The sequence below is a fragment of the Equus przewalskii genome, chromosome 7 (assembly GCF_037783145.1).
Source record: "Equus przewalskii isolate Varuska chromosome 7, EquPr2, whole genome shotgun sequence".
Taxonomy (NCBI): Eukaryota; Metazoa; Chordata; class Mammalia; order Perissodactyla; family Equidae; genus Equus; species Equus przewalskii.
This window is the reverse complement of record NC_091837.1, coordinates 94437350-94449663: the sequence shown is the minus strand read 5'-3', so window position 1 is coordinate 94449663 and position 12314 is coordinate 94437350. Positions and strand designations below refer to the sequence as shown.

The 12314-nt window shown below is 56.3% G+C and overlaps 1 protein-coding gene across 9 annotated transcripts in view; it reads right to left on the bottom strand.

Annotated features, from left to right (window-relative positions):
• The window catches only part of KCNG2 (potassium voltage-gated channel modifier subfamily G member 2), an 84764-nt gene extending 76830 nt beyond the window's left edge, over positions 1 to 7934 (bottom strand). For 4 of the 9 annotated variants that reach the window (XM_070627936.1, XM_070627937.1, XM_070627932.1 and 1 more), the window contains exon 1: positions 7598 to 7934. The gene's annotated coding sequence lies outside the window, so the exon portion shown is untranslated. Of the gene's footprint in view, positions 1 to 2755; positions 2999 to 5820; positions 6977 to 7001; positions 7295 to 7597 lie in introns of those variants that run through there. The other 5 variants (XM_070627934.1, XM_070627931.1, XM_070627939.1 and 2 more) reach the window with 5 other exon arrangements.
• Positions 7935 to 12314: the final 4380 nt, after the last annotated feature.

The window sequence follows — 12314 nt, the reverse complement described above, 5'->3', positions numbered from 1 at the left end:
AAGTCACTTTCTCTGAGAAGCGTTCCTTACCCCCAAGATAAATATATTTTAAGTTATATTACTAACACACAAATACATTTTCATTGTAAGAAATAACAAAATACAGACGCGTGTAGAGTAAAAAGTACGTGTCCACCTTCACCATCCCCTTCAAACCAAATCTATTCCTCAAGGTAACCACTCTTAAGGTGGACTTAATTATCCAGAACTTTTACTAAACTTTTATATGAAATCTGTTACTTTGTTTTTTTGCCGAGGAAGATTGTGCCTGAGCTAACATCTGTGGCCAATCTTCCTCTATTTTGTATGTGGGTAGCTGCCACAGCATGACTGATGGGTTGTGTACGTCCACGCCCGGGATCTGAACCCACGAACCTGGGCCACTCAAGTGGAACATGTGGAACTTAACCACTGTACCACTGGGCCAGCCCCCACCATTTTTAAAATTAACCTTATTTTGAGACAATTGTAGATTCACAGGCAGTTGAAAAAACAACACAGAGAGACCCCGAGTGCCCTTTGCCCAGCCTCCCCAATGGTAGCATCTTGCAAAACTGCAGCCCAATCCCCCAGCCAGGGTGCTGGCTCTGACCCAGTCCAGACACAGGGCATCCACCGCCCCAGGGCCTCCAGACACTGATCCCCTCCCACCTCTCCTTCACCCTGGCCACCACGCATCCGTCCTCCATCTATAACTCTGTCACTTCAAGAATGTTATATAAACGGCATCATGCAGAATGATGACTAGAGACCAGCTTATTTTACTCAGCACAACTCCCCAGAGATTCACCCAAGTTATCCGGTCTATCAATAGCTCGTTCCTTTTTGTTGCAAAGTAGTACTTCATGGAATGGATGTACCAGTCTATCCCTTCCCCCACAGAAGGACATCTTTTCTTTCCTATTTTTGACTTTTATTTCACTGACGCATTTCACTCCATTGCACTAATTGCTATGATGTTAAATAAAATATACGGATATAAAACTTGTTGTGCACTTTTTTTCCTGTTAATCTACACACAAAGATAGCTCCCTGCATCCAGAAAAAAAGGAAAGAAAGAAAACAGGGAGGGAGCCCACTTCCTGGCCGCGCCAGCCTCGGGCTGGACACGCATATCCAGGGAGACCATTGGAAGTCGGCCGGCAGGGCGGCTGGTGGCTCAGCACACACACGTGCTTCTGCCCGAGGGGACGGCGGAAGCAACCTCGATCTCGGGGATGGGGGAACCCACCAGTGCCCACTTAGCCAGTTCCAGGGGTCCTGAGCCCACCGTGCACGGCCAGGCCCTGTCCTCTGCTTCCCAACTAGGTGCTAAATCCAACTAAGCTGAATTCATTGAAAAGGAGACCTGGGTGCCTCTGCACACACAGCGCTGGGCAAGGTCTTTCCATTATTTTGAACCCACGGTAAGAAATACGTTTTCTTTTGCGACCCAGAACACACGAACTACGCCTGAGATGTAAGAAATGCTGGCCCTTCTCCTCTCCTCGGTCTCACTACAGAGATGCCAGCTGCACACAGAACAGCGTTTCCAGCCTCCCCACCAGAGACTCACCAGGACTCCTGTTGAGAACCTGAAGCCCCAGGCCCCAGCCCCCCACCACACTGAGCCCCTGGGTGTGGCCGGAAGCAGGTCAGCAGGGCCCTTGAGGGTTAGTGGGGCAGTCGGGATGCATCCACGGCAAGGACCTCAGCCCACACAAGGGGTGGGCACTGCGGAGACACCGGCCAGGGGCGTGGGGCCGGGAAGCCAGGGCAGCCAGGCTCTGTCCCCCACAGCCCTCCCCAGGCCCTGGGCAAGAGGCCGCAGCCCAGGAGAAGGAAAGCAGCGTCAGGAGCACGGGGATCACAGCCTCTCCCACAGGCGCTAATCCTTTATAGAAATAAATTTGGCTCTTCAAGCCAGAATTTAGCAAGAAGCTGCAGGAGCATCCAGATTAGCCTGAGGGTTTCTGGGCTCCGTGGGGCCCCATATTCTAGCCTGCGAATTCACACGCCCAGCACTCCCCAAGTCTAATCTAAGATTGAAACCCCATCGTTTAAATATCTGAGAAGGTTAAAAATATCCAGGAAGCTCATTAAGTTCTGGGAACTGCCACCCGGGCTCTGGCTACCGCCTGCACTGGTCTGCCGTCCTCACCGAGTCGGCTTGTCCACGGGGAGGCAGGGCCGAGACCTGAGGGACTGAGGGTCGGGGACAGGGCAGGTGTGGCCCGGAGGGCAGGTGTGCTGGGGGAGGCAAGGGGAGGGGCTGCTAAATCAAGAGATGCCATGATGCCCAGCCGCCCGTCCAGGACCAGCGTGGTGGGGACGCGGAGCTGCAGCCCCAGCCCAGCCCCTCAGGAGCAGCCTGGGAGTGGGGGCCGAGGGGGCAGTTTGCTGTCACAGCTGCGTCCAGTCTCGCTCTGTGAATTCTCTCACACTGTCTCAGCTTCATTAATTTAATAAAGCAACGCAAAGGTCTTCTGTGCCGTTTAGACATTACATTTCAGTTAGATTTTCTAAACACACAATCAGATTACAATGTTGGGCATTTCCATTTTGAGTGAACGTACTACTGATGTCTCTTTTTACGAGACAAGTTTCTCCTCTAAATGTCAGGAGCTAAGACATTATTTTGTCCAGCCTTCTCACCCCACGTGGGAGGAATCAGAAAATATCAGCATTTAGCAGTTCTGCCCAACGTCTCAGGCCCGTGGGACGGGGACGCGTGCTCACAGGACTGGGCACCCCGCCCCCCCCCCCCGGTTCTTACGGTGACTCAGTCACACGAAGCTCCCGATAGCCAGTCTGTGTGCTGCTGGTCAGTCCCACTCCACCTGCCACAGGAGGAGGCCGAGCTGGATTGCTTAGAAAGATTCCTTGTAGCAGTGCCGTGACTCTGGGTGGACCCTCCAGCCTTCCTCTGGTGATCTGTTTCCACCTGACATTCAGTTCCAGGGGCTCCGCAAAGTGGTCTCGAATCCAGGTTCCATAGAGTTTGTTCTCACAAACAAACCTGCTGGGTAGAGGAGCCCAGGAAAGCCCACAGGTGCCCACAGGTGGGGCAGGAGCGGGCAACTGGCCTCTGAGCCCAGGGCCACCCTCTCTGTCTCGTCCGTTTCAGCGCCCCTTGAAGGGCAACTGCTCTCAAGAAAGCACAGGACGGTGAAAGAGACCCATAGTGTTTCTTCAATGCCCAGTGGACCCCGCATGCCCTCACTCTGCGGGACACAGACTGATCCCCTGTTAAAAGGCAGGCTCTGATGCAGCCCGGGGCCCTGACCAGCCCCAGGAGTGGAGGCTGTGGCTGTGGGGCCAGCCTTGTGCAGTGGGGGAGGCAGTCACCGGTTCCCCTCCCTGCACTGCTGCCCTCCTCAGTCACAGGCCCAGGGGCTGCCTGACGACATCCCTGCTCAGTCTGACAGTGAGTGACCTCACAGGCAGTGGGGGAGCTCCATGCTTCGGCCCTAAAACATCCCTATTTCTCGTGAAGTTGCCCATCAGTACACAGGCACTCAGGCATTTAGACACACAAGGCCGTTCTTCTCGGACCTCCTGGAGCCGTCTCACCGGTAAAAGCCACCATGCTCATCTTTCCAGTCCCGGGCGCCCTTCTCCTGGCTTCTCCCGATACCCTGGCACCCACACCCTGGCGATGCCCCATCTGCTCCCCTGCACACCCACCCCCACGCAGCCGCTCTCGCTGCGGAGCCGAGCTCTCCCTCCCACTCCAGACACCTGCAGCCCCGCCTGCCCTCCTGCTGCCTGAGGAACAGGAGCTTCTTCCAGGAAGAGCATCCAGAACCACGGGGCCAGAGGAGGAAGAGGCTGCACGGAGCCCTCCCAGGACACTCGGACCTCACCTGCTTTTGTCAGGGCAAACCGCGACATTTTATCATTTCCTGCCAGCCTATGTGTTCTACACAACCTGTTAATTATGGCACATACACCTGTAATTATTAATGCAGCTCCCAGCCATACACTGGGTAGAAACTCTTAATTATAACCAAACAATTAATCAGCCAGCACATATTTTCTGAGCAGCTGGCATGCGCAGGACTCTGTGCCAGGCATTGGAAGGAAAAACTGCACAGCCTCCCGCTTCTGTGCCAGCCAAGAACTCGCTTCCCTCCTTTTCTTCCCATGCCTACAAAAACACCCAATTTTTTCCTTAAATTATGGAAATCTCAAGTTATAAAAAAAAAAACTTTTGCAAAGTGAAATACATAAATTGTAAGAAAAAAGGAATCAGAACACTATTTGGCACTGGTCTTGGAAAGAATCTCAAAGAAGTTTTCATAACCAGCCCCCAATTAAGATACAGATATAAGTCTTTTCTTGGCAACACTGTATAATCCTTAGTATGAGTGTGGCTGGTCGGCCCCAGGGATCCACAGCCAAATGGATTTCTCTCCCCAAATGAGCCACACTGGCCCTCAAAATTCACAGTTTAAAAGAACCCACAGCAATTCCATCCCATTGACTAAGTGGGAATTATTAATGAAGTGAGGCCTTTGCAGGCAGCTGTACACGACATTCAGTCTCAGAGAGGAGGGGAGGGGAGAGGAGGGAAGGGGGGGAAGAGGAGAAGAGGGGAGGGGAGGGGAGGGGAGGGAGGGGAAAGGAGGGAAGGAGACAGGAGGGGAGGGGAGGGGAGAGGAGGGAAGAGGAGAAGAGGAGAAGAGGGGAGAAGAGGGGAGGGGAGGGGAGGGAAGGAGACAGGAGGAGAGGGGAGGGGAGAGGTGGGGAGGGGAGGGAAGAGGAGGGAAGAGGAGAAGAGGGGAGGAGAGAGGAGGGGGGAGGAGAGAGGAGGGGGAGGAGAGAGGAGGGGGAGGAGAGAGGAGGGGAGAGGAGAGAGGAGGGGGAGAGGAGAGAGGAGGGGAGGAGAGAGGAGGGGGAGGAGAGAGGAGGGGAGAGGAGAGAGGAGGGGGAGGAGAGAGGAGGGGAGGAGAGAGGAGGGGAGAGGAGAGAGGAGGGGAGGGGAGGAGAGAGGAGGGGGGAGGAGAGAGGAGGGGAGAGGAGAGGAGGGGAGAGGAGAGGAGGGGAGAGGAGAGGAGGGGAGGGGAGGAGAGAGAAGAGGGGAGGGGAGGGAAGGAGACAGGAGGAGAGAGGAGGGGAGAGGAGAGGAGGGGGGAGGGGAGGGGGGAGGAGGGGAGGGGAGGGGGGGAGGGGAGGAGGGGGGAGGGGAGGGGGGAGGAGGGGAGTGGAGGGGAGGGGGGAGGAGGGGAGTGGAGGGGAGGGGGGAGGAGAGAGGAGGGGAGAGGAGAGGAGGGGAGGGGAGGAGAGAGGAGGGGGGAGGAGAGAGGAGGGGGAGGAGAGAGGAGGGGGAGGAGAGAGGAGGGGAGAGGAGAGGAGGGGAGAGGAGAGGAGGGGAGGGGAGGAGAGAGGAGGGGAGAGGAGAGGAGGGGAGGGGAGGAGAGAGGAGGGGGGAGGAGAGAGGAGGGGAGAGGAGAGGAGAGGAGGGGAGAGGAGAGGAGGGGAGAGGAGGAGAGAGGAGGGGGAGGAGGGGAGAGGAGAGGAGGGGGAGGGGAGGGGGAGGAGGGGAGGGGAGGGGAGGGGGAGGAGGGGAGGGGAGGGGAGGGGGAGGAGGGGAGGGGAGGGGAGGGGGGAGGAGGGGAGGGGAGGGGAGGGGGAGGAGAGGAGGGGGAGGGGAGGGGGAGGAGGGGAGGGGAGGGGGAGGAGGGGAGTGGAGGGGAGGGGGAGGAGAGAGGAGGGGAGTGGAGGGGAGGGGGAGGAGAGAGGAGGGGAGAGGAGAGGAGGGGAGGGGAGAGGAGGGGAGGGGAGAGGAGGGGAGGGCAGGAGAGAGGAGGGGGGAGGAGGGCACTCTTCTGCTTAAACCTGTCGGGTCTGCGGGATCCGTCCTGGATTTCTCGGCAGAAACGAAAACTTCTCAGACTTGGTCCCTGCGCTTTCATCCCCTTGAAGACGGGATGACCTTGGGGGGTTCACCGAGCTGATCTCTCCCTTTCGAGGGCTGCCCCCGAGCAGGGCCGGGCAGCGAACCAGCCTTCCTCCTGCACCTCCGCGGAGGCACCTCCCAGCGGACGCATTCCGGGATTTACCAACAGTCAAAATCCATTTTACAACTGCCGCTTGCTCCAAACGCCGGCCTTGAGAGCCGCTTCAGGAAACCGCGGTCTTTGCAGCCCCAGGAAGAGGGAGGAGAAAGGGAGGCTCTAGGCAGGGAAAAGAAGGACTTTCCAGAATTCTAAAGACCAAGTAGAATCCAGTGGAGCCCAAACCGAGCTCTGGGCTGGGGTTTCAAACGAGGTGACAAAGAGTGACAAAGGCAGTCACAGCCCACGTCTGCGGCTCTGCTCGAAGAGCCAGAAACCAGAAACTAGAAACCGAATCCCCTGGAAGGAGGCGGGCTGCGAGTGCGCTCCGCTGTCCCCCCGAAACCGCGGGAGCGCAAGCACGCGCGCACGCACGGACGCCCCGGGGTCCCCGGAGACTCGCGAGCTCAGGGGAGGGCTAGGGGCGCAGAGAGAGCCCAGCTCGCCCTGCCGGACGCCCCCCGCCATGCGCGCCGAGGTTCCCTGCGCCCCCAGCCCCAGCACCGGTCCATGCTCGGCGGACGAGCGTGGGAGCCCCGCGGCCGGCTCCGGCGGGGAGGCGCAAGGCGCGCCCGGGCTCCGAGTTTGCAGAATGCGAGGCTTCCCCAGCCTGGCTCCGTCTCCCGGATTCAGGTCCGCGCCCCGGGTCTGCGCCCGTGCCGGGGGGAGGCAGGGCTGGGAGGGCGGCCGTGAGCACATGTCCGGGAGTGTGTGCGTGTGTCGGAGGTATGCGTGTGTGCGCTGGCCGGTGCGTATATGAAGGCGGCAGGAAGCGGTGAGGAAAGGGCACCAGCGCGCCAGGGACTCGCCCACGTCCCGCCCCCTCTTCGCAGGAACCCGGTGCGCCCACCAAGCAAGCCAGGGCGGGAGCGGGGAGAGCCCTGGTCACCCACTCGGGTGCCCCGCCCTGGTCACCCCGCTGGGGCGCGGATGCCGCTTCGCACCTCCTGTCCTTCCTCTCACCTGGGCTCCGGCAGATCCGACGCGGACAGACGGGGCGGGGGCAGGAACCCAGCCCCGGCCACGGCCGCTCTGACCTCCATGAAAACGCACGGAGCGGCCGAGCACGCGCGCCTCCGACCGGGCGCCCGCCGGACTCCGCACCCAGAGCCCTGAGGGGGGCCGGGGGCGGTACCCAGAACAGCCCCGCCCGCGGCTGCGGGGCCCGGGACGGGGGCAGGACGCTTCAGACACCCCTTCCCAATCTCTTTCGCCGCCCCACCGCGCAACCGAGTAAAACTGCGCGCGCCGGACCATTGCCGCTACGGGACAGGTGCCTGCGCCCCCCTTGCCCTGCTTGGATCCCCCACCCTCCAGCGCAGACCTGCGCGCCCCCTTCCCCGCTCCGGCCCCGAGAGACTCCAGTGTAGACCACTCCTCCCCCGCCGAGCCGCCTGTCCCCGCTCCGGCCTCAGGAACCTACAGTGTAGATTCTCCTGCGTGCCCCTTGCCCTACTCCTGCCCAGAACCCTCCCGTGTAGACCCTCCCCGCCCCTGCGCCCGCTCCGGCCCCAGGACCCCCTGATGTAGACCTCCGGCCCCACTGCGTGCAACTTTACCTCGGGGCGGGACTCCGCGGGCTGCCGCTCGGCTCTCAGGGCCGGCGGCCTCCTCGGGGCGGAGCGCGGCGTCTCGGGAGCCCGCAGCCCGTGGAGTCCGGCGCCGCCCCGCGCGCCGCCCCCGGCCGGCCTGGGGATCCGCCCCGACGCGGTGGCGCGGCGCCCCCTCGCGCCGGCCCTGGTCCCAGAGGCGAGCGGACCCCCGGGCGCGGCTGTGCGGCCAGCAGCCCGGAGCCTGGGGCTGTGTCCACTGGGAGCCAGCCCCCGGGGGCGCATGGGGCGCGGACTCAGCTCTGCGCAGCACGCCCACCAGCGCGGCAGGCACCGCCGCTCCCACGCGCGCCCGCACACACTCCCAGTGGAGGCATAGACCCCCCTCCCATCCCCCGTAACCGCACCCCAAAGCAGTCCTTGCAGTAAGGGGGCAGAACCAGGAGCTTTCCACGTGGGCGGGGCCCTGAGGGCCCTGGGGAAGGCCACTTGTGGGGTCTGGAGACGCTTGGCCGGTCACCAGGAGAGCCTGCTGTGTGGGGCCAGCGATGCCAGACGCGTCTGTGTAATGGATCTTGGATTACGACATTCCATCTCTGATGAGGGATGTTCCATCATTTGCATTAACAAGAAGGAAATGTTCCTCCCCAGTTTGAGGCTGAGCACCCAGACCTTGGGAGGAAGGATTTTTCTCCATAGAAACACCCATCGAATTTCAGAGCAGGAGAGGCCTGACCACCCTGGTCCTGAAAGGCCACCTCTCCCGCAGGAAATGAGGACTTCTGGGGCCGCTGCGGTTGCCAGCAGAGTCTGCCTTTCCGGGCAGTTGCTGCCGGCTGAATGGATATTGTAGCTGTTGGGGCAGAACTTGGAGAGAATCCCTTTAACACGGAAGCCCTCCAACCCGGAGGAACACCCGCCAAAACATCAATAAACAAACATCTTATGGAAAGCTCTCCTGGAGCCTGGACCACAGTGATGCTGGCAGCTGGTGGCCTGATTCCCATATGCATGAATGTGGATGGGGAGGGACGATTTCTACACGGAGGCGACGTCCAGACCCAGCTCCACCCTGCTGCCTCTTGCAGACCCTGTATCTTGCACCTTGTATCAGGTCCCCGGTTGCTGTGACATGCAGGGTGGAACTAGCCCGTCACCTACCTTTTCTAGATTCTAGACCTCTGTTTATCCAGCCCACACGCTCACCAGCCTTTTCTGCCACCATACCACATTTTCAGTCAACCCTGGGTTTTTAGTCAACAGAAATCTCTAGCTCTCTCCAGTCTACTTGTGCAGTTGTGTTTGATTTTTCCTGATCATAATTTCCAGTCATTTGGTTCTTTAAAATCTGGTGCAGTGTGTTATAATTTGTTCCTATTAAATTTTATTTTGTTAGTTCTCACTAACCTTTTTTGGTGAGCCCGTCAGGTGTTTCAGAACCTAAGTCCTATCATGCAGCATATTAGCTCCTCCCTCACCTCGAGCCACTGGAAAATTGTGAGTCCACGTCGTCAGTACGGTCCCTATTTTCTAAAGGAGGGAGCGTCCTCGGGGCCCCGGGGCTTCCGCTGAGCTCTGCCTCCCTTTGATGCTGACAACCAGCTTGCCTTGAGCCTGGCCTTTGTGCCAGCCACAATCTACCTCCCAACCGGACTGTTCTAGCAACTCACACTTCCCATTTAGTTTGGGAGAAGTCAATGGAGACTTCGTCGAAAGCCTTTCTGAAATCAAAAGGTAGCTAATCAGGCATCTGAACTGGTAAGTCTACCCATATCACCAAGAGAGAGGGCCAAAAGAAGTGGTCTAACACGACTTTTGTAGAGTTGGCCGACTTTCACCCTTTCTTTTTGAAACAGCGCAGTGTAAGCTCGCTGGCCCAGGAGGGTGAGAATCCTGGTCCAGCACTTAGAGGTCTGTGTGTCTTCGACCAAGTCACTCACTTCCTGTGCCTCAGTTCCCTCAGCTGTAAAATGCGATGATCATAGGACCCACTGCAGTGTTTGGGTAAGTAAGTGAGTTAATCCTAGTTAATCCTACATCTGGCCCATAGTAAACAAACCGATTATCCCCATTATTTCAGGCACTTACAACACAGTCATGATCTAGAGTGTTTTAGGAATGTTGAAACGAAACCCTGAACATGTCCGAAAACCGGGGTCTGGGGTCCTTGGAGAGGGGGGGCTGCCCTGCTTCCTCCTGAGGACGCTGTGCCCGTGGAGTGCGCTGAGGAGCGCGTCTGTCGACAGCCCTTTTGTGGAAGGCGGCTGTCTCCCCATCACCAAGTACACACCTTCAGTGTCTCGGCGAGGACAGCCGGGTGTGCGCCTCCTTTTATTTAAGCCTTGCTCTGGTTGTGTTTCTCACCTCCCTTGGCCCCTTACTCTCCCTCATTGTGTGCATCTCCTTCCATTTTGGTGCTTTCATTGCTTTGTTTCTGGACCTCCACACCCTTCGCTCTGTACTTCTGATCGCTGTTGAAATCGTAGTGAGGGGCTGATGCTGAGGGTGTCGGCCACACGTCCTGGGACCCAGCACTGCCTGTAGTTCATGGATGCATTGCTGGTGGTCCACGGGGGATTGCAGAAGACGATGTCCATTTTTCCCCGTAGACTCTTCACTGCTTTTTCCAAAGAATACTGACTTCACGGCCTGATTGACGAAGGGGCAATTTTGTGTAGCTTCTGTTTTAGGAGAGGAGCAAACGTTTACAGAATGTTTCTGTATGTCATTCACAGTCATTGGAGAAAGCTGGTGAACTGGGGCCAGCCTGAGGCCGAGCGGTTGAGTTTGTCGCTCTGCTTCAGCAGCCCAGGGTTTCACCCAGTTTGGATCCTGGGTGTGGACACGGCACCGCCCATCAGGCCACGCTGAGGCGGCGTCCCACACAGCACAACTAGAAAGACCCACAACTAGAACGTAGAATTGTGTACTTTGAGAAGAAGAAGAAAAGAAAAAAAAGATGGGCAACAACTGTTAGCTCAGGTGCCAATCTTGAAAAAAAGGAAAAAAAGAAGTTAGTAAACTTTCAGTGAAAAATACGAAAGAGAAAATAGGAAATGCCCTGCCGTTCCCATCTCCATCATTCAAACCTCATGAGTTACCATTTTGTTACCAGGACATTTTGGTCTTTTCTAATGGAAAAATATGTTCTGTTTGTTTATATACAAATAGCACTATAACATGAGCTGGATCTTCACCACATAACAGGAAATGAGCATTTCAACATTTCCTGGTTCCAACTTCATTTTAAACGCTGGCATAGACTCCGTCCAGCAGCAAGGACCATACTTCCACTGAAACTCTACCGTTTGACATTTATGTTTTCTCCAGTTTTTCACTGTTATGAAATACTCTGCCATAAACATCCGTATGGGCATATCTTGACCCAATTTCTTGACTATGGTAACGTATTGGTGAATACCGGCTCTGTGTTACCTGTGGAAAATCCTTGTTGTGAATGGAATTGAAACTTCACTTCTTTGAGGAAACAGTTTGCGTGTGTATTGACTTATCTCTGTCTCAGCAGGTGGAAGCCCCTTGTGTGGGGGCCTGTTCTGCTTCTGCTTCCTTGTCCGCAGCAGCGGGCCTAAATTTGTCTAAAGACTTCCTTCACCAATATTTTCCAAATTAGCAATTTTCTTCTAGATATTTAACTATAAGTCTCACGAATTTTCATTTCTTGGATGCTTTTCAAAACAAGATGGTACATCCCCTTGTTTTTTGTGTCACAGCTTTACTGAGATGGAATAAAGACAGATACCGTAAAATTCACCCAGTGAAACTGTGTAATTCCGTGGTTTTTAGGATGTTCCCAGAGTTGTGCAACCATCACCACAATCGACTATAGGACATTTTCGCCACCCCTGAGAAACCCTGCGCCCTTTTTGCCTCCCACCCCCTCAGCCCCTGGCTACACTGCCGCCTTCTGTCTGTGGGTTCCCTTCTCGGTGCTCAGAGCTTGAAGGAACAGCTGGTGCTTAGTCTTGGGGCCGGGAAATGCTCTCAGAGTTCCCATGACGTCTTGTCTGCTCCTGATTCTGTCATCTTTCAGATGCTCCTTTCTTTTCTTTGCTTATCTGCCTGCTTCTTAGCTTTCTTTTTCTTTCTTTCCATTTCTGACACCCGTCACCCTCCCTCTCTGAACCTTGAGGCAAATGAGCCCCCGCTCCTCTGACCTCGATCCCCGCGCCCTTCTCCAGGCCTGACTTTCCCTCGCTCACTCTGCTGCTGCTTGAAACGTTTCTCTTTCCGCATTTCTATTCTCTGATTGTTCTTTCTCTTGAGTGTTTGCAGCCTTTTATGTCTTCAGGTCATTTTGTGGTTCTCCTATACGCCCAGAGATCTGTCTCTCTCCCACGGGGGCTGCTCTTCACTGGTCCACAGCTCTCATCTGCTCTGTCATTCCTGCTTTGATGGATCTAACGTTTCCCATCACAGGGAGAGCAGTCTCCCTTTGAGCTTTCTCAGATTTCCTCCTTTGTCCCTCACTTTTCATCCTCTACCTAAATCCCCAGCCCCACGTTTCTGTTACTCTGTCTTAATTGGACTCCAAATATGGAAGCAGTGTACTAAAATGTGGGTGCACTTATTCACTGTGTCTTCTGGGCTGTGAGCGTGTTCTTTTTCTTTCTTCTTCTTCTGTTTTTTGTTTTGTTTTTGTTTTTTTGGTGAGGAAGACAGGTCCTGAGCTAACATCTGTGGCCAATCTTCCTCTATTTTGTGTGTG